Source organism: Peromyscus californicus, unplaced genomic scaffold (assembly GCF_007827085.1).
Source record: "Peromyscus californicus insignis strain IS unplaced genomic scaffold, ASM782708v3 Scaffold_7__1_contigs__length_154581171, whole genome shotgun sequence".
In the NCBI taxonomy this organism is placed as follows: Eukaryota; Metazoa; Chordata; class Mammalia; order Rodentia; family Cricetidae; genus Peromyscus; species Peromyscus californicus.
In genome coordinates this window covers 110,493,269-110,515,178 of record NW_026294595.1, presented here as the reverse complement: position 1 = coordinate 110,515,178, position 21,910 = coordinate 110,493,269, and the positions used below count along the sequence as shown (strand labels likewise).

Here is a 21,910-nt window from a genome sequence, read left to right as displayed (position 1 = left end):
TCTCTCTGTCTAGAAGGCCAGGTCACCGGTTCCCATCTAAGAAGTGAGTCACCCCTTCCTCCTAGTTTCCAGTAGCCATGGGATTCTTTGCCCTATTGCTGCATTTTCTTGCTCTCCTTGTTTGCATTTTCTCTTGTTCTGGCCTTAGCAACATAATGTATTTAAATATGAACCGGAAGCCTAAGATCTATGGTATTCTGAGCATAATAAAAGCATTACCCATCTTGCCAATATGAAAAATGAGGAACATGATCAAGGGATTGGAGAGGAGGGAAGTGTGGGAGCAGAGCGCTATCTTCATCTCATATCTTGGCATCAATAAATACTTGCTAAGGCTAATAAATCTATAAATGAAGGATTTCATATTGCTGTTCACATTTATAACCATTTGCTACCACAAAAAAAATCCTGGAAACTGAAAACACAATATAAACAAATTACAGGAAAAACAGAAATAGAAAAAAGGCTACTGACTAATTGGGAAATAGCATCAAAGTGGGAGCCAGCTTCGTTTACCTGGGCCTCAGCCTCTCTGTTACACCCGAGGACTCTGCCTTGCCCTTCACCTTGCAAAACCTCTACTGTTGGGATTCTATGAGAGTTATTTTTTTTTTCTAGACTGGGTCTCACTATTTAGCCCTGGCTGACCTGAAACTCACGCTGTAGACCAGGCTGGTCTCGAACTCAGAGATCGTCCTCCCTTGTCTCCCAGGTATTGGAATTGAAGGAGTGTGTCACTACACCCGGCTGATAGAGTGATTCTGATTTCTGAGTATCACCTGTTTGGGCTGATATTCCTCAGACTTTGACACCAGGATTTAAGCCACTTCCTTTATAGAGTTAAGATTTTTACCGCACTCACCTTCTTCTTCAGCTTCAGGAAGAAACTAGATACCTTCACACAGAATCTCTTCACAAAAACCTCCACCGCCCGGGTGTTCATTTTCCTCTTTCCTACATGGGCTAGTGTTAAACTCACAATGGAGCTAACATAGCTAAAGTAGCCTCTGCCTCTGAAGTGCTGGAAGTGCAGGCCTGTGGCAACGCCCACTCCTCCATTCCTTATTGTCTTCGCTATGCCTCCCTCTGGTACCCACTTACTTCTGGTTTCTGATCCTAAGCAGCTAGCCTAGAGGCACAGCCTAGAGATGATAATTTTCCACAGATCTCCCAGCTCTAGGTTTGGTGATACCAAACTGGTAGCTAGTAACTTGAAACTGGCTGTGGCAGTGAAAATTCCACCAAAGAAATTGGCAAATGGTTCAAGTCAGGCTCTCTCAGCCCCTCTCAGGCTACCTGTGGCCACTGGCAGGATACCACTGTAAAGGCTGGTTCATCCGACCAGACACAGAAACAACAGCTGTTTATAGAGTGGTGTGTAAAGTAAGAGTGCATGCATCTTTTCCCGTAGGGACAATTCATCCTTTAGGCTTTTAAATAGTACATTGGTTCGTAGGGTTTAACTTCCTTGACACTGCACTTGCACGAGACACACCAGGGTTATTATAAACACTACAGGGCCTGTGAGCACAAATGAGGCTGTGTTTCTAGAGTGAACACCATTCTGCCCAGCTCTCTTGGATGTATGCACATAGCACGTTTGGCCCTAGTAGCTCTAAATAGTACATCTAACTTGATTTCCATTATTCTCATTACTGGGAAACTTAAGAAAGCATAAGCATATTTATCTATTGTAACATAATAAATAAAACTTTTTAAAGATGCAGATGCAATCACATCTCTGCCTCTTCTACTTCTTTTTTTCTCTCATCTCAAACAAAAAAAATTAAATTATAATAATAATCACATTATGTCTCCCTAGCTCACAGCTGTCTATAGATTAAAAATAAAAACAGTTATTTAATGGTGCCCTTGATCCCTTCAATTTTCCAAGGGTCAGTTCTAAAAACAACATCCAGTATACTCAAAGTCAACTCAGTGGGACTGAAAAGAAAGGATAAATTATCAGAAAACATTTTTGTGCAGCATGGTAAAGTCAGTCTAATAAGCACAGCCAACTGGTCTACCTGGGCCACCTACCCAATGACCATGAAACAAAACTATTTTACAGAAGGAAAAACGAGCATACCAAGAAAATATCAAGCATATCAGTATTGTCTGAAACAATATTATCACCAATGGCACTCTAATTCTTTTTGCTCAGTGTTCCAAACATCTCATTGCATCACTAGATAGTAATGTTACTAAATTCTACCAATAACATCATTACAGAAATCTATTTCACTAATGATTGTCAGTAAAGGGAGGGAAATCATTAACTTTAAAGAACAGAGACCACAGGACAAAAAAAAATTCTTTGTAAATTCTCTTATCTATGGTTTGTGGAGGGGAAGGGATTCGAGACAAGGTTTCTCTGTATATCCATGGCTGTCTGGAACTCCCTCCATAGACCAGGCTGGCCTCAAACTCAGAGATCCACCTGCCTCTGCCTCCTGGGACTAAAGGTTACCTAGTTGTTTTTAATAGATTGATTTTCATCTTTATTTATGTGTGTATCTATGTGCACAGGTGCCCTTGGAAGCCAGAAAAGGGTGTTGATTCCCTTGGAACTGGAGTTATAGGCATCTGTGAGTCACCTGACAGGAGTGCTGGGAACTGAACTCAGGTCCTCTGTAAGAGCAGCAAGTGTTCTTAACCTCTGCACCAGCTCTCCATCTCCCACCTAAACACTTTACTGTACTCCAGTGAAAGCATGCAGTGCTCAGCAGAAGCAATGTTGGGTGCTATTCAGAAGGCTGGAGCTGACTTTTATTTATTCATTTGAATCACTAAAATAAAGTTTATTTTTCAGAACACAACTTTTGGATTAGCAATGCGTTGTGCTGGAAGTCAAATTTTGCTATCACCTGTCACATGCTGGCAATCAACAGCTCACAGCTTAAAGATAAGCCCATAGCACTAATACGTAAGTTATGAGCATTGAACTAGAATCAGACCAACCTTGATTGGAATCAAAGAAATTTAACTTTCAACAAGACAGGCTCCTTCTACTGTTCAATGTCCTCATTTCTACAATAGAGACAAAAACTATCTACTCCAAAGGATCACTAGAAGGAATACTAAGAAATTCTATGAAAAGTACAGTGAACTATTTAGTATACAGTAAGCGCTCTCTAAGGTGGGACAGTTCACTGCCACTCGGTGCTATGTTGTGACACACTATGTCCACGAATCAGCTCAACTACATAGGCATTCATGGTGGTACCTTGAAATCACAGCAGTTTAAACAAGAGCATCTCCGTCTGCAAGCTACACACAAATCACTGGAGGACATTGTTAAGAGTGTGAGTGGCTTCTGGTGCAGCCTGAAGCCCTGCATTTCTAATAATCTCTTAGAGGACACAGATAATGGGCCGGGAACTGCATCTAAGCATCAGATATCCAATAGTGTATTCTTCTACCACCGCTTCTCTGGCAAGTCCAAGCATGTTAAACAATGTCTTGAGCTTGAGTCTATCACTCAACATGACTTCCCTGCAAAACTAGAACTCTTGTTCCAACTATGGACCACTTAAGATAGCTACTAAATACAGAATATAATCATAAGAAAGTCCAGAAACCTACAGAAAGAATTTGAGCTTTCAAATCAAATAGGCCTAGCGTCAAACTCTAGCTGCTGAACTACTAGTTGGTTACATGACTTTGGATTGATTGCAAAACTTACCAGTTTAAGTTTCCTTATTTGTAAATTGCCAATAGTAATCTATCTAAAAATTTAAGATATTTCAAATAAAAATATGCATTTTTAAAGATAGATTTTCGCTTTGTATACCAAGCTTCCCTGGAATTTATTACGATTTTCCTGCTTCTGCCTCCTGAATGCTAAGATTATAGGCTCCCTCATTATACCCAGCTAATAAGACATACCTGAGAAAAATTAATATTAATGTTAATATGCATATATTCCCATGGGCTGACACACAGTATGCAACAGGAAGATGAGAGTTGCCTTTCCGACTCAAGTGTTTAATCACTTACTAACACAGACCTGGCCTGTTGTTGACACTCAACTCAGAGGACTCCCTCTCCAGCAAACCATCTGAAGACGGGCCACTACTGAAAGTTCCTTTCATACTATTTCAAGTTGCCACATTAGTGATTTCCCAAGAGAAGGAATCTGATTTCCTCGTACACCTAATCATCAACACCTAAAAAGTAGAAGCAAGCTGTCATTGACACAGCCACTCTCCATACTACAAACCTCAGGGGCTTCTCCTCCCACACAGATAAAAGAAAACAAACAAACAAACAAACAAAAACAGAAGTCATCTCCATCATGGTCTTGAAAACAGACGACAACATTATTTTTTCAATTAGCAAAATGTTATGATAAGAAATCAGCCTGGAGTAACAAGATGGCGCAGTGGCTAGGGTACTTGCCACCAAGTCTACAAGCATCTCACGGACAACCTGAATTCAATCCCCGGAACCCATATGATGGACAGACAGAACCAACTCTCTCAAGTTGTCCTGCACACACACATCTGTGCAGATGTGCACACATATACATATACACAAATAAATAAAAATAAATGTTAAAAGAAATTTGTCACTAATTCCATAACAATAATTCTCTATGTTCTTTCTCTCTTCTAAGAGCCGAAATGATTTCTATTTTTATTATTTTTAAAAATTATGTATATGCACATGTGTTTGTGTGTGTCTTCGAGCTGTAGTTACAGTCTATCTGACATGGTTGCTGGGAACTGAACTTCGTTCCTCTGCAAGAGCAGTATGTCCTCTTAGCTGCTGAGCCATCTCCCTAGTTTCTAGATGCTGTTTGGGAACCTGCAAAACACACACACACACACACACACACACACACACACACACACACACACACACACACTTTATGGGGGGGTTTTCTCTTTAAAAAAGAAATTAAATTCTTCAAAACATCAGTTGCATAATTTGTTCAATGTGAATTTGCTGTGCCCACTATGTGCTGGCACTGTACCAGATACCAGTACACACTAAAGAATAAACAGATTATGTCTGTGCCCTCGATGATCTCACTACTTAAAACAGCTCCCACCTCATGTCCAAAGCAGGACACACTGCCAACTAGCTCTGATCCAAAACCTAGCCCTGGCATAGAAGACACTATAAGCCACCTCTAAATAAACCACAGCAACGTTGTTAAGAGAACTGACATGGTCATAATCCCTTCCTCGGCACTCAAAAGGCAACAGACAAAACCTGCCAACAAACTGTGTGGAATGTACCACCAAATGGTGCTATAACCAGCATACCCCACTTCCAGGACACAGTGGAGCAGCAGCCCCTTGTGATATGGAGCCTGTGATAGCTTTAGTATGTATACACAGTCAACGAATCTTCTTGGAATATGACCACCTTTTCTTCCCAACCATGAGCTACTTGGCAGGCCTAAGACCTATCAAAAGCTTCCTGATGTTCACCAGCATACTAAACAGATGGTGGGACTCATCTGACCTGACATGCAAGCCATACTTAACATCTTGCTACCTGCTTACAGCTATAATATAAAATAATGATATTGAATATCTACCTATAACCTTGGAAATGGGAGCACTAAGCGAGAATGAAGTCAGTTTTATTCACCATCTTTAACTTTTTAAAACCCTGTCAAGCTGAGAACACCCATTCCTAGAATCCCCATGGATAGATGAATTATTGCCTACAGAATCATCTGAATATAAACTCATATTAATCATAGAAACTGGATGATCTGTATAATATAAAAGATTCCACAAAGACATAATCAGGGGTTGGGGATGTAGATTAGTGGGTAGAGTGCCTGTGTATACACACACACACACACACACACACACACACACACACACAACACTTCGATGTATAAACTAGGTGAGATAGCACTTGCCTGCTATCTCAGCATTCAGGATCTAAAGGCAAGAAGATCAGAAGTTCAAGGTCATCCTTGACTACACAGTCTGCTTGAAGCAAGCATAGAACACATGGGACCTTGTGACAAAAAACAACAAAATTACATTCTCTCTCTTTCTCTCGCTCTCTCTCTCTCCAGGAAAATTATGTGATCAATCATATAATCACATAAAAGTAAAACTTTTAAATGAGGATTAATTCACTGTTCACATGGATGAGTCTTAATTACATCCATGAGCTGTTCTTACTGAAACCTGGATACTAACAGGACACTCCTCCCTATCATATGAAAACATACTAAATCACAGCATTTATTTTAAACTGGCACATGAAAAGACACAGTCTACTTTTTCAGCATAGTCAGTTTAGAATAATCCTGTATTAACCACAGCTACCGTATGTGCAGAGACTATCAACTTTGAACCAGTGTCTCTGGCTTGTGTCTGTGCATGCTCGAATGCATCACCCAATAGTTATGTGCTGCTGATCAAGCAGGAGCAACATAAAACTATGGTTTAAGCAGTCAGACTTAACATTAAAGAGTACCCACACCTTCTCAGACGTAACTGAAGTAAAGCTTACCCATGATCCTCTCTACAAACAGACCCAGAAGTGTATGCTAAGGTAGCTATGAAGCCATGTATGGCTTTAAGGCTGATAATTCATGCAACATCTTACCTGCCCTGGATGAAGACACAAGACCTGAATGCCCTCAACTCCTCTCAGCTTTACAGTCCCTAAGGCAATTCTGAAGACAATACATCTTTATGTTTTAGACAAGCTATTTCCAAAGTAGAAGAGTCACTAACACTGATGAACTGCAAAGCAAGTTAAGTGAGTTACAGACGCAGTGGGGAAAGCCAGAAACCCCTTACAGGAAGTTGGACCAACCACTCTGATCTGATGACATCACATAATTTCAAAACCCCCTATCACTTTCTCTCCCTTCCCCACCCCCTCCATTCCACCTCTGGGTTTTGACACACAGCAGCATCTACTTCACATTGAATAACACAACTTGCTTTCACTTTTTTTTTAACACAGTGATGCAAGGCTTCCTATTTAAAAACATATATTTGTAGATAATAAGCAATGAGAAACATTGACTGACAACAGAATTAAAATGTAGTCTGAATGGCTGTCACATGGAAAGTACTTTACGGATCCCTATAGGGTAGGACTGAAGTGGCAGCTTTGTGACATGCTTTGTCACTTAGAATCCCTCTATCTCTCTGGAGACAAAGACAGTTACTCCAGAGAGTTATCATGAAGACATATGTCACGTAACAAGAATTCAATGGGAATATTATCAACAAAATTACTAGCATTTTATAAATACACCTAGAGAGTAATTACCTTCTCACATAGCCCCCAGCTTATGAATTGGAACACAAGGATAAGGGACTTCTTCATGGCTTGAGTGCACATGCAAACAAAACACTTTTCTGCTTTGTTTAATAAAAATAGACAAATAAGAAGCATGGCAACCCTCCATCCAGGAAGAAGTAATTCAAAGGTACTATCCTAAATTCCATATTATATTTCTATTCCTTCCTTTACTAAGATTCAAAATTGCTATGGGCTAGGGATGAAGCTCAGTAGCAGGAGCTTTGCCACCATGTTTAAAGCCCTACTTTCTCATTTATTTTTTTTAATTTATTCTTCTCTCATATATTGCATCCCAACCATGGTTTCTCTCCCTCCTCTCCTCTCAGCTCCTCCCACAACATCCCCTCTCCCCAAGATCCACTCCTCTTCCTTTCCCATCAAAGAAGGCCAGGCTTCCATGGATATCAACCAAACTTGGCATGTCAGATTACAATAAGACTAGACAGGTCCCCTCATACTAAGGTTGGATGAGGCAGTCCAGTAGGAGGAAAAGGGTCCCAAAAGCAGGCAAAAGAATCAGAAAGAGCCCCTGCTCCCACTGTTGAAGTCCCACAAGAACACCAAGCTACACAACCATAACATATCTGCAGACAACCTAGGTCAAAACCATACAGGAGCCCTGATTATCAATTGAGTCTCTATGAGCCCCTATAGGCCTTGGTTAGTTGATTCTGTGGGCCATTTTGTTGTGGTGTCATGACCATCTGGCTCCTACAATCCTTCCTGCCCTCTTCTGCAGGATTCCCTGAGTTCTACCTCATATTTTTCTGTGGGTCTCTGCATCTGCTACCATCAGTTGCTGGATGAAGCCTCTCTGATGAATATTATGCTAGGCTTCAGTCTACAAATATAGCAGAGTATCATTAGGAATCATTTCATTGACTTTTTTTGCTGATCATGTTTGGTTCTATCCTTGGTCTCTGGGCTATTTGGATTATCCTTCTTGGCCCTCTAGGAAGTGTCTGGCATGGGCTTCCTCTCATGGTATGGACCAGTCATTTGTTCAGTCTCACAAATTCTGTGCCACCTTTACCCCAGTACATCTTGCAAGCAGTATTAATTGTAGGTCAAAGGTTTTGTAGCTGGGTTGGTGTCCCAATACCTCCACTGGAAGGCTTGCCTGGTTATTAAAGATGTGAAGGCCATCCCTATTTTCAATCTCCAGCACCAATAAAGGGAAGTAGGCCCATCATTCCTTACCCATTTGACATATTTATTGATTCCATATAAAATATCCCACTAAGGTTCCTGTGTTCAAGGTTTGTTCTCCAACTACTGGTGCAATTAAGAGGTGACTAGATCCTGAGGTTGCTAACTACATCAATGGATTGTCATCAATGAGTTCATATTTATATAGGCTATTCATAGAAGGTGGGGCTTTGTTGGAAGAATAAATTAATGGAGGTTTGCCCTTGAAGAATATATCTTGTCCCTGGCCTTACTAGGCTTTCCTCCCATCTCTGTGTTCTCTCCTGTTGTAGAACAATCTTTCTGTACTGTGAAGATGTGTTCCTCTCATTGGTTTAATAAAGAGCTAAATAGCCAACAGCTACACAAGAAGAGGTTAGGCAGGACTTGCAGACAGAGAGAGAGCTCTCTGGGTTGAAGAAGGGTGGAATCTCCAGGAGATGCAGGGAGAAGCAAGATGAACATGCCAGGTTAAAGAAAGGTAACAAGTCACGTGGTAGCACTAACATAAGAAATATGGGTAAATTTAAGTTGTAAGAGCTAGTTAGTAACAAGCTTAAGTTATTGGCCAAGTATTTATAATTAGTAAGTCTCTGTGTAGTTATTTGGGAGCTGGCTGGCAGGACAGAATATTATGTCTACACTCTCCCTCCATCCATCATCTGCTTGGGCACCATTACATGAGTAGCCTCTTCACAACACATAATACTCTGCTACTCCTCAGTTCCAAAACAAGAGGCCAACTAACTCTGGGCCCAAACCGCTGAAACAAGCCTTCCCTTCTTTACGTTTATTACTCTCGGGTATTTTGTCAAAGCAATGGATACTGCTTTCATGAATTTTACTACAGCAAATTTAAATTAAAGCCATTGTACATGAAAGAAAGTTAAAAATCGACTTGAATACAAGACACAAATCCATATTTCCTCTTTATTTTTAATTTAAATTAAAATTTTTTCTTTATTTTTAATTTCTAAGGAAATTCCTCTATCTGTGCATGTACCCTAAAATAACCACCTAAAATGAGTCATAAAATACATGGAGAATATCACTTCCAATTAATGCTTTGTGCCTTGTTCACCCCACTACATTTAATGGGCATTTTCACCAAAATAATGAAAGACAGAAGGGCAACATTGTGTGGTGACACGGACCAGGGACCTGAGAGTTTCAACCAAAGCCATGTCCACTTACAGTGGACTAATCTTACTCAATTAGCAACTTGATCACTTAGTCCCATTAGTTATCAGCTCCCTAGAACTCAACTAGGGCCCCCTGAAAACAGCAAAGACAAAGGACGCTGAAGTTAACATGAAGAACAATGGTTAACACTGAAATTAATGCTGATTGTAACTGTAACCTTCAAGATGCCCAGAGCCCAATAACCCCTTAAAGACCAGATAATGTAGTCTGATTGCTTTTGAATGTCACATGTACCTTCAAGGAACAGCTCTGTAAATTGTCAGGGCAATTTATGTGCAAGGAATCCAAAGTTAATTTCTAAAATCTAAACCATGGTTTCCTCCATTCTCAAGTCTGTCAAATTAGCCTTTTATTTCCTGTATGCTTTATATGACCTGTACTCACACCCAAAGAAGTTCTTCAGTATGACTGTGAGAAAGGATAGCAAAACCTTTTGCCTGCGTGCAAACCTCTTGAATATTTGCATATCACAACCTTTTTGTGCCTTAATTCCATCATCTAAGAATGGTATTATAAATGCATCATCCTCTTGGGGCTGTTGAGAAGTACATGCAGCACATAGTTAATATCATTGCTGGTGTTAGCTTTCTGAGTAATGGCCACAGGTATCCTTTATATGACTCCTTGAACTATTATCTATGAGCGATGACTGAAGACACAAGAAAAATCTACAAAAAAGGTCTTCCTGTTGGCTATCATAACTGTAAAAATTTATATAAGCATATTTTGACATTATAAAGCATGTATAAATGAAACAACTTAGAAGAGTAAGAAAAAAGAAGTCATACTATGAACAAAGTCTTCATTTCTGGTATGTGCTGCTAAGGGACTTAAAGTGTTTCTTTCCTAGTTTAGGACTTAAGACTGACATTGTACTTCTTAGTCTTACAGAATCTGGAACTCTAACATGAACCCAGCAAAAGTTAGGTGATGTTCATGCTGAGCCTTGGACTTTGTCTCAGACCATGCAATCACCGTGAGAGCCCAGGCTGCCCTACTGGACAAGGGGAAACCGCACGGAGAAAAATCACCCCATCCCAGAGCAGCCAGCACACAGCTACACCCAGCTGAGCTACATCCTGTGCCCGACCCAAATCAGCAGAACCATCTATCAACCCACAGCTGACCTTAGATGTGGTCAGTGATCCAAACAAGGCCACAAGAACCATTGGGCTCATCCACAGATTTGATAAAAGCCTATGTTTTCCCACAGCAATGAATGACTCACAAATACTTTCTCTTCCTGCTGATGAGCCCCTGTAGATTAATACTCACCACACTGGGGTCTTCAGACACTATTTCCTTAAAATGGTCGCAGGATAAGCAGCCTAACAGCTGTTCTAAGGCAAACTGGCCCAAGTGGCCAGTGCAACAAGGAAGAAATGGAATCAGTACTCAAGAAGGCAAGAGAGAGGATGGGGACCTGGGCTCTTGATCATACTATGAAATTATGGTGTGCTTCAACTCCAAATTTCCTTACCATGAACTTGCATCTTCTTCAAGCAACTGTTAATTTGCACTTGGCTACTGAGAATAAGCAAAGTCACCTCTAATTCATCACCAAAATTGGGCTCCTTAGAAGAAGCTCTTAGGAATTACCCTTTGACTTTGCCCTCCAGAGACTTCTCGTCAGCATCCTTAGCCCACCTGAAAAATCTTGTCTCCAATAGAAAAATAAGCGTTGCTTTTGCCTCGACAGCATAGCAGCAGCGGGCTTTCTCTATTCTCCAAAACAAAGGAAGAGCACCTATTCAAACATCACTTTGCTTGAGGGGCTATAGCTGATTCTCCCCTTCATTCCTGATGAAGAACAGAGAGCTGAGGGCAGAAGGAGGGAGGAGGGCTGAGGGATTTCTATCCCTGGGCACACATGCTCACCCCTGGTAGCGTTCATGGAATGAAAAATGTACCTGGGCTCCCGTTTTCAACTCTTCCTCTTGGTTCTTCTTTAAACATCTAATTATGAAGAAACTTATGTGTTTAGATCGTTTTTTCCCCTCTCTGGGGAATCTAGAAATCAAATCACTTTGCCAACACGCCCAGCAAAACAAATCATTTGTGTTGTGGCTGAGCCATACGGCTCCCTTCACAAACACCGGCAGAGGCTGCACAGCTTTGCTCTCACAAAGCCATTTGGGGGAAGATTTTTATGGCAACAGAGGAAATGTTTCTACCAAAACAACACCTACAACTTTGCTGGAGATATTTTCAGGAGGTTTCCCCTACTGCCGTTTAAGTCGTTCGAATATCTAGTTAAAAAGTCTGGCTCACGGTGAGGCTGCCGGGCCCCACGGGAGGATTTCTCGATCAATTCTTGAATGAGTAACCTGGAGCAGGTCACTTAACCTGCCGAGACCTCTGGCCAGTCACAAAACAGAAATCTCAGTCCTTTCTGGAGTCTATGAAATGATGCACAGTTAGCACCCAGGTTACATAATAGAGTTCAAAGACATGAAGGGCACCGGAAGGATCTGTGGCAAATTCAATGCTGAATTAACCTTAAGAATCTTAGAGAATAGAGATGTGCTATAGTCACTGTGGTCTAGTGAACAGACCCCACCTCAGGACCAAACAGTACTTCCCAAGCTGTTTGAGGGAGGCAGACAGAAGACTCACAGCCTCTTGAGACAAAGCTCAATTGTTCCCCCATGGTTAAGTACCTCTAACAGTTAACGTCAGTGAATAAAGTCCTCACCTGCTGCGGAGCTGCCTTCTGCAAAGCCTGAATCTCAGCACAGCCTCTCCCTGAGCGCCGTCCTGAGTCTGCCCTTCCCTCCACAGGCCGGATATCTCGAGCTCTCCAGAGTAAACCTCTGTTCAATGATCTCCAGCTTAAAGTCCATATCCCAGGAAACCCAAACTGAGACAGCACAGACACATTTGTTGCTCAGATGAAAAATTCCCACAAAGGTCAAGAAACATGTTGAATCACACAAACCATGAGTGGTATCCCTAGAACTGGAGCCCAGAATCTTCAACCATCATTCTCAATCATTGGACAACATTTCCATCTTTTTGACCAATAATATAAACTAAGTAGTTGGATGTCATCCTCACAGTGGACTGCAAGAAGCAAATTAGCACAAGGAGAAAAACGTTGTAAAAATATAAATAAAATGAAAATTAAAAAGGCAACTTCCAGGCTACCAGTGCAGCTCAAGGGTCGAACATTTGCTCCGGGCACAGTAACCAGCAATGGGGACAGAGGGAGAGAGGAGTGGGTTTGATAACAGGGTGTGATGTTATTAGAGTCCAGGGGCTGAAGCGACCTGATGACCACAGCACAGGCTTCCAAGAGGTGAGAGCGGAAACCATGTATTGGCACGGCTATTCCTGCAGGCACTGAGAGGAGAGGAATGGAGAGATACCCTAGCCTTCCTTCCCCTCCAACTTTCACCAGCGCTCACACCTGCAAACCTACCCAGGTGCCAGAGGACAACGGAACAGCAAAGAGGCATGGAACAGATCTAATGAACAAAACTGTGCTCAAACAGCCCAAAACTACAGCGGAAATCTAACCAGCAAGAAGCATCAACACGCTGAGAATCCAACAGTGTAAAGCGTGAGTCTACCTCAAGTCTCTGAAATGGCCAGTGACCCCACACATTCAAGCAGCCCTAAGCAAAGGGTGGTCGGGATCATATGGACTCTCACACTCACTGGCTCTTAACAAGCACAGGACTTTGTTACTGCTCAGCTCAAACCCTGAGCTCTAAAAGGATGCTGCTGCTGCTGCTGCTACTGCTGCTGCTGCTGCTGGGCATGGTGGCTCACACCTTTCATCCAGCACTGGCTGGATAGTTCAAGGATAGCCTCAGCTATACAGCAAGCAAGACTCTGCCTTCAAAAAAAAATAAGTAAATAACATAAAAATATAAACAATGGTTGGGATACAACTCAGTAGTAGAGCACTTGCCTAGCATGAAAGGGTCTGCGTTCTATGCCTAGAACCACCCAAAATAAAAAAGGTGTGTGTGGTGGGGGGGGAGGGAGTTTGAATATTTCCCGTTATTATCGGTTAAATAAAATTTTGAAAATCTAATACTTCAAAAGCATTTCTATCACAAAAATAGTTTATCTGACAGTGCTTAAGTAGGTAGAAATTCATTATCCAAATTTGACTTATTCAGCTCGAATTGTTGCTCTCAACAGTCTGCTAAATCAGCTGCTGATGTCGCCGCTGTTCCAGAAGGCTAGATTTACCTTTACAGTTTCATACGCTATTTGACAAAGTAGGCGCTAGAACGTAGATGCTTCTTGGAAGTCCTATGCGGACTCCTCATGCAGCAGGTATTTGAGAAGGGAGGGGAAGGGGAGGGAAAGGAGAAAAGAATGGAAAACGAACTAGATTCCCAAAGATGGGCAGCCGCAGTTCAGCGAGCTTTGCTTTCCAGAAACAAGCTCAGCATGGCTGCTCTCTAATCACCCTACTTCAAAAGGCTCTTCTATTATGGTTCCTGTGGAGGGAACGTGATTTGCCCTTTCATAGGGACTGTAAACACATTTTAGTCCTTGCAACCCTCCAACAGAACTTCTTCAAGGTCATTAGAGTCCAAAGGGCTTGAGAGGGGTATCTGAGGATGAGAGGCAGCTTTGCTTGGAGCTGGCTGTTTGGCATTACAATGGCCAATTATCTTCTCGGTGCCGCTGGTTTCTCATTTCCTTCTGACATGATGCAACCATAACAAGATGGTATCCACAATCCTTTCAGCCCTGACTGGGATGATCCCACACAAAGATGACAAAAACCCCTTACAGAACCAGATAAACTGTTTCTTCCTTAACATGGCCCAGACGGCTATTTGTGAGGCTGCTCACCAGAATTAAAATACAATCTGTGGTTGTGGCCGAGGAAAAAGTCTGACCTCATTCCTCACTCCGTTGACTGTGATCTCATCCAGCAGTTCATACACTGGGTCTAGGGTGATCTGGCTGCAGAACAAACTCAATCCTTCTTTCCTGTACCCACACCCTCTGCCATGTAACCTTCAAGGGCCTTTCTCCTCTGTCACAGGCCACATCTGCCTTTGAACAAGAGGATGTTAGCAAATGCAATGCAAGAAAAGGCTTTGGAAGTACTTCCACAGCAAGCCTGTCCCCCTCCATTCTTGCTCCTGTGTCACACCTAAGCAAACATGCTAGATCTAGTAGGCTCAAAGGACGAAAGACACACATTGCAGAAATAAATCACCCCAGTCTTACTAGCTAAAGCCACCCTACATCACCAAAAGACAGCCAAGTCACAAGGCACATAGGCCAACCCAGCCGAGGTCAGTAGAGCTGCCTACCCAATCAACAGGGCCGCAGAAAGAGCTGTCGGCTGAAGTCAGCTAAGCCCAGATGAAGGGGAACCTCTAAACTTCTAAGAGGGGGACATTAAAAATTTTTTTTAATATTTTCAGGGCTGGAGAGATGGTTCAGTAGTTAAGAGCATTTATTATTCTTTCCTAGGACCAGGGTTTGGTTCCTAGCACCTATATGTTGGCTCACAACCATTTGTAATTCCAATTCAAGGAGATTCAACCCTATCTTCTGACCCCCATGGGCACCAGGCAGGCACATGGTCAACATACATATAACATACATACATGCAGGCAAAACACCCATACTCAAAATAAAAAATAAGTCCAATTAGGCTTTTAGTTTTTTGAAACAGGGTTTCTCTCTGTTGCCCTGGTTGTCCTGGAACTTGCTCTGTAGACCAGGCTGGCCTCAAACTCAGGGATCCACCTGCCTCTGCCTCATGAGTGCTGGAACTAAACATATGCACCATCATACCCAGATAATTTTTTATATTGTAATAATTTTTTTAATTTTTATTTTTAACTATGTGTGTGCATGAGTGTGTCTGTGTGGATATGTGCATGTAAGTGCCTGTGGGAGTCACAGACATTAGATCCACTGGGGCTAGGGGATATGGATGGTTGTGAGCTGCCTAATGTGAGTTCCAGACACTGAACGCTAGACTTCTGCAGGAGCAGTATGCTCTGCACCATTCACCATTACGCCAGCTCTCCAGCTGACTCCCCACAGACACTTTCTTTATTGCTGTGGTAAAGAGCACACACTGTACTTATTTATTTATTTTATTCCCCTGACGTGTGTGGTTGCTTCTTATGCAGCTTATGATGGTGATGCATAATGAATCACATTCCTGAGGGTGCATTCAGCCCACCTGTAAGGATCATTCCTAGAACTAAAGTTCGGAGTGGTGTTATCTAACTGCACACTTTAAATGCATCAGTGCTTTCGGAGCTCTCAAAGTCCCAAGATAAAGAAACTGGCTGAACTTTGTCTAACTTATACTTCACACAACTGGTTTTACCACAGACCTCCAACTTCGATCCCTAATCAAATGACGTCCCAGCCTTTCAGCCCAAATCTAGGCTGAACTTCCATCAAACCTCTTTACTAAATATATCATGTATTTTATTTTCTCTTCCAAGATAGTTAATGGGCAACAAAACAACAAAAATCACCCCCGAGCACTGTGACATCACAAATCCTTACGCTCATAAACACATATGATAGAAATTAAGGGTGGATGATCAAATAGCTAAAATCCACCTACAGGGCAATTGTCAGCTCAAATAAACCCTAAAATTTTGATATTCTCATTTGTCTTTGCTGGCCGGGCCCAGACTTTTCATGCACTTCATCCCCTATCTCCTGGACTCCTACCCCATGTGTACTGTGCACCTGCAACTATCTGCAACTACTTTGGATCCCATCAAATGGGCCAGGACCTTCTGCTCTGACGCTCTCCAGAGATTGGTCACGTGTGACACGAACCTGAAATCACAGGTGCACACTGCGTGGAATCAGCAGGAGTCCCCTCAACATGGCAAAGTTCTTCCACTATTGCAGTTTTCCTGCTGGCTGGGGCTAGGAAACACTAAACCCCCCGCATGCTCAGTGGCCACAAGGTGGCACCATATAAGCTGCTAAATAGAAACACCTCATTATATTTTGACACTCGGACTGCAATTTCAGGTGCTCGAAATCTGTAATAAGTTCAGAAATACAATCCCAACATAAAATTTGACCTCTACAATGTGAATTCTCTTCTGCGACGTTCCCAGCTCTTACTCACATACAAACCTGAACACACAAATCATACAACTAACTTCATTCATTCTTCGTGTACAGATTGAGATAATGTCTCTCCAAAGCTTTAACTGGGAACCTCCAGACCATGATGCAAGACCCACCCCTGATAGAATTGACGTGGCATTAGTGTTTTCCTACGGGGGCTGAATACAAATCTGACTGAGGTTTCTGACTGTTCTGACTTTATCGTCTCCTCTGCCCCAACCTCAGAAAGAGATAACTACAAACGCTATACACTAGCGGAGAGACGTTTGATCCTCGCATCAGCCAGTCAAAGCGACCACTATGGATTTAGAAACAATGGGCAGCCAGACTTTCTCAAATATTTTAGTTTGTTTCATTTTTAATCATGTATGTATGTGTGTATGTGTCTGTAAGCAGGCTTATGCATGTACCGCAGTGCCTGCAGAGGCCAGAAACGGCACTGGATCCTCTGGAAGGAGAATTTCAGGCAGCTGTGACCCACCCAAGGTGTTTGCTCACATGGAAGTACACGGGAGTCCTCTGGAAGAACAGTGTGTGCTCTTTACCATTGAGCCACCTTTAAGTTCTAAAATCATATATTTTTAAAAGTTAGGGCACTTACTAAAAACATAAAAGACATCCAAAACAAAAAACAAAAACAGGATATGCCTATGTATTTTCCTAATCGAGGAAAAAAACCAAAACCCTTTTACTTTTTGGAGATAAATATTTTAAGCCATTTGTTGAGCATGGAGGACTTATTCCCAGACTCCTGCTATGTCATGACAGACACACAAAGAAAGACTTTCAGAGCCCAGTGATTCCGATCTCCTGCCTCACATCACTGAGGTCACCAGAGAAATACTTTTCCTCCCACCGTGGACACAAAGTTCTCTATTCCAGTCACCCACGGAGCGGGCATCTTTAAAAGGGACAGACAGAAATGAGTGCAAACACAAGGTGCGTGAGAAAAGTCTGATGTGTCATTTGATTCCAGAACTCAACACTCTTCGGGTGCTTTCAGGGAGAGTTGGAACGGGAGCTGTCAACTTCAAGAGCCTTCCCACAGGTACCATGCACTTGACTGAGGAACGCCTGGCTGTGCAAACGAGCAGCCATGTTCTCCAGGACCGAATTTCATTCGAACTGTCCTTGGCAGAGCCCCACCCCTAGTCACTGCATCTGAAAACTGGGGCTACCCAGGATTTTCAGCACTAGGAAAATTCAAAACAGCTAAGAATTGGTTTAACCCTAAAATCTAAAATTAAGAAAAGGCATATCCAGCCACTGTTTTATCAGTCTACCTCACTCACACCCCACACACGTGTGTGTGTGTGTGTGTGTGTGTGTGTGTGTGTGTGTGTGTGTGTGTGTGTTATTTCCCTTCTGGCTGAAATGCTTTTAAAAGCTCCATGTAAAAGTACAGCCATCACAAGTGGCCACCAGTTGTGTCAGGAATGAGACAGCAGGCACATTCTGTGATTGACATTCCCTTTTGTGACGAGACCATAGCGCAGTAACCCTACTTCTCTGGGGAATTCTATACTTTGGAAACATTCCAAAATTCATTTCTGCCTCCTACAGCCTGATTTTCTGCATGCATTCTTTCAAAAGCCATCTCCATCCCCTGGGAAGAAAGAAAACTGATACTAAATTAAACAAAAGCAGCCTTCTGAAGGCCTCTCAAGCAAGGCCTCGCAAATGAAAGTGATTTCTCCACTTTGTTCTCCCTTTTCTCTACACACAAAGTTAAATCCCTCAAGGTTGTTTACTATTTCCATTTATAGAAGTGCCTCCAGGTAGGCAAATCAACATCCCTGCTGCAGAAGGAAGCCCGGCCAGCTAATCCCCAACACATGAACCACAGAGACAAGAACTCCCACAATGCACAACTTTATCCGCCCCCAGTTGCTTGCCAATGCTGCTCCTTAATTGGCCATGAATAGTTACAGTCAGCCCCAGCAATTTCTGCACCCTGGATAGCATAATCTCCTAAAGCATCAGCTGCAAGCTTGAAGTCCAAATTTTGAAAAAGCAGCCAATTAATAATCATAATAATAATGATGAAAGAGATGCCAAACTGCTGTGCGGATTCCAGTGTTCATAGTGGAAACTCGGCTAACTGAACCAAATTATTCTCCTACAAATTATTCTCCAGTATCAGTTCTTTCTATTCCCATTTTTCTTAATTTTTTTCTTTTGAGATACTGTCATTATGCATCTCAGGCTGGCCCAGATCTATCATTTCCTTTTTTTTTAAATTTATTTTTTTTTAATCATGGTCTCTTATAAGCCAGACTGGTCTCAGACTTGCTATGCAGTCTAGAATGGCCTTAAACTTTTTATCCTCCTGCCTCCACCTCCTAAGTACTGGGTTTACAGGTATGCAACACCATATCATGTCTCAACTAACATGTCTTAAACGGTCTTTTTAGTAAGGAAACTTTCTGGAACTACACAGAACCAAAGGCCGTGATTTCAAACTTCATATTCCATTCACTAAGCGACACAGATTGAACAAAGACACCGTCTAAATATAAAGATCACTGCCGACAGCTGATCGCAGGGAAATCACAAGTCCAATCAAAAAGAGGTCTCTAAGTGAATCTGTTACATCCGTGGAGCATATGTTTCCTGCATGCTTGGCCCACACTAACTGCCACAGTGACAAAACCAACATGAACCTCCCTTGCGCTCCTGGAACTTCATCCTGGAGGAGGCAGTGAGAGCAGACATAGGAAAATGGTCTGGATCCCAGAAGATCCTACAGGTAGAATTACAAATCTCAAGGACTGTAATACTAAAAGAGGAAAGTGAAAAAAAAAAAAGCCCGCACATGGCAAAAAGGTTAAGGAGGGTGGGTCATAAATCTAAAGATATTGTAAAGAAAGGGAGCCAGTCAACGACAGAATGTGCAAAGGCCCTGGGTGAGACAGGCACAGCGGGCGTGAGCAGCAGCACTTGGCAAGGGTAGCCAGCCAGCAAGGCAGTGAATAAGGTGGGTAGAAGCAGATGAAGTCAGAGGCAGCAATGAAGGGATCGTGACAGGCCACACGACCCTCGCTGGGGTTTTGGCTTACATTCTGAACGAGGCAGGAAGCTACTGTGGGTTCAGAGAAGAACGACATTATCAGACATGTTTTAAAAAGACTCACCCAGGCTGCTTTGCTGAGGATCCTCTGCAGGCGGCCGACGGCATGCAGAGAAAGACTAGCCGGAAGGCTCCTGTAGAATCCAGGCAAAGGAAAGCAGGGGTTAGGCCGGAAGGCAGTGGTGAAGGCAATCTAACCTGGCTGCCTTTGGGACATATTTTCAGTGTCAAATAGAATCATATACTGATGAACCGGATGTCAGTGTCTGAAGACAGACATTGGTTTTGTTTGGTTGAGTTTTTGTTTTGTTTTGTTTTATTTTTCTCTGCTACACTGCTGCCTTAGTTTATGTCTTAGGCATTGCCCAACAGTTTTGGGGTTTAAGGCTTGGTCCTCAGCTTGGTACTAACGGAAAATAGTGAAGCCAAGTCAAAGGAGGCAGGTGGCTAGGGACATGCCACCAAAAGGGATCTGTGACACTGCCTGTTTCTCTATTTCCCAGATGCTACGAGACAACAGTTTTTCCACCAAACACTCCTGCTCCTGATTTCTGACTCACAAAACCAAAGGCAATGAATGGGACTAAGCAATCACAGGACTAAACTTAGGAAACTCTGACCCCAATCGGAACAGGCATTTGTCTAGGGATGGGAAGCTGACCAATGAAATGTTCAATAAAGCTTCAAATCTGGGTTCCCTGTGCTGTTAGTCACGTGGCTTGTGGTTATATACTGATTTATACCTCCAGTCTCTATACTGAACCAACTCACAGTCAAAGCATTCCTCTGTCTTCTCCACTGAGAATCCAAACGTTTTCATATTCTTGCCCTCTACCTCTTTCTCCCTCCCCTTTCCTCTCTCTCTTCTAATGCCACCCCTCTGGGGCAGAGCGCAACCATATCCCAGATGACTTTGAAAGCAAAACTACCTTATCAACCACAGAGAAAATGATGACCCTAATCACATATTTTATGACATGATGCCAACACTCAGTCCCCACATCCTGTCCCCAAGAGGCTATATTGCCCTCCATCCTGTGACTCCCATTATAACCCATATGCCTTCATTGGAACTGGAGTAGAAAAGGGCATCTGTCATTCTCATTTTAAGTCTCCTATGAAATACTCTCTCAGCCTAGAAAGTTCTCCCCTGACTCTCTTGCACAACTTTTCTTAAATGCGCTTATCTGTGCCCTCTGCCCACATTCCAGCCTCTACAAAATACTCCATTCAGGTCCCACAGCACATGTTCATTCTGCACCGCTGAGCAAGTACTCGCCTTGAATACACATGCCAACTGGTTTTCACTTTACAGTCTCCACTTAGACAACAGAGTATCTCATACCTGTTAGGTCTCAGGAAGTGACCATGTCTAGAAAGGACAGTCTTGCCTCAGCTCAAGCTGGACTATAGAAGGATTTTTGGTGGTTAAATAAAAGACAACATTCCTCAGGAACTTTTGAAATGGGTTCACATTTGCCAAAAGGAGTCACTTCCCTTGCCTCTGGCAGAAGGGACATGGTTCTCCATTGATATATACCTGTGGTTGTATATCAAAGTCCATGCAGGCCTCTAGGGCTCCGCCAGTGCCTGTTCACAAGAGCCTGCTACACATTTCAAAGCTCCCAAGCATCCTGGCCTTTCTCACCTCCTCTGCCATGAACTACCAGACCTGCCACAGCTCAGGGCTTCCCTCCCCTCAGCTACTCACCCTCCTTATAACCTGCTAATCCGTTGTTATTTTCTCTTGCCATTCTTGCTATTCTCTTCCCTTGCAGAAAGCCCTTGGCCATGCCCAGTCTGCTTTTATTTTGTTTCTGCTGTAGATTCTTCCAGATGCATCTGGTTGTCCTCTCTCTTATCCACAATATCTATCTCCTCCCCACCTACCCCCCACCCCTCTACCCTCCCATCATGGAGGGGCCATTTCGGTGGTGGTTTCTTTACTGCGCCCCTCGAGTACAATACACAGTTACTAAATTACTCACTGTAATGACAATAAATAAACCGAAATAGCACTGCCCCCTCTTTATCTAAGTCACCTGAAAATAGCGCCCA

General features: G+C 42.6%; 1 protein-coding gene across 12 annotated transcripts in view; it reads right to left on the bottom strand.

The window, feature by feature from the left end:
* The window catches only part of Plcb4 (phospholipase C beta 4), a 383,607-nt gene that overhangs the window by 276,716 nt on the left and 84,981 nt on the right, over nt 1-21,910 (bottom strand). For 9 of the 12 annotated variants that reach the window (XM_052723053.1, XM_052723052.1, XM_052723063.1 and 6 more), the window contains exon 2: nt 19,917-19,986. The exons of the other annotated variants lie outside the window; for them this stretch is intronic. The gene's annotated coding sequence lies outside the window, so the exon portion shown is untranslated. The remainder of the gene's footprint in view (nt 1-19,916; nt 19,987-21,910) is intronic. 12 annotated transcript variants of the gene reach the window in all.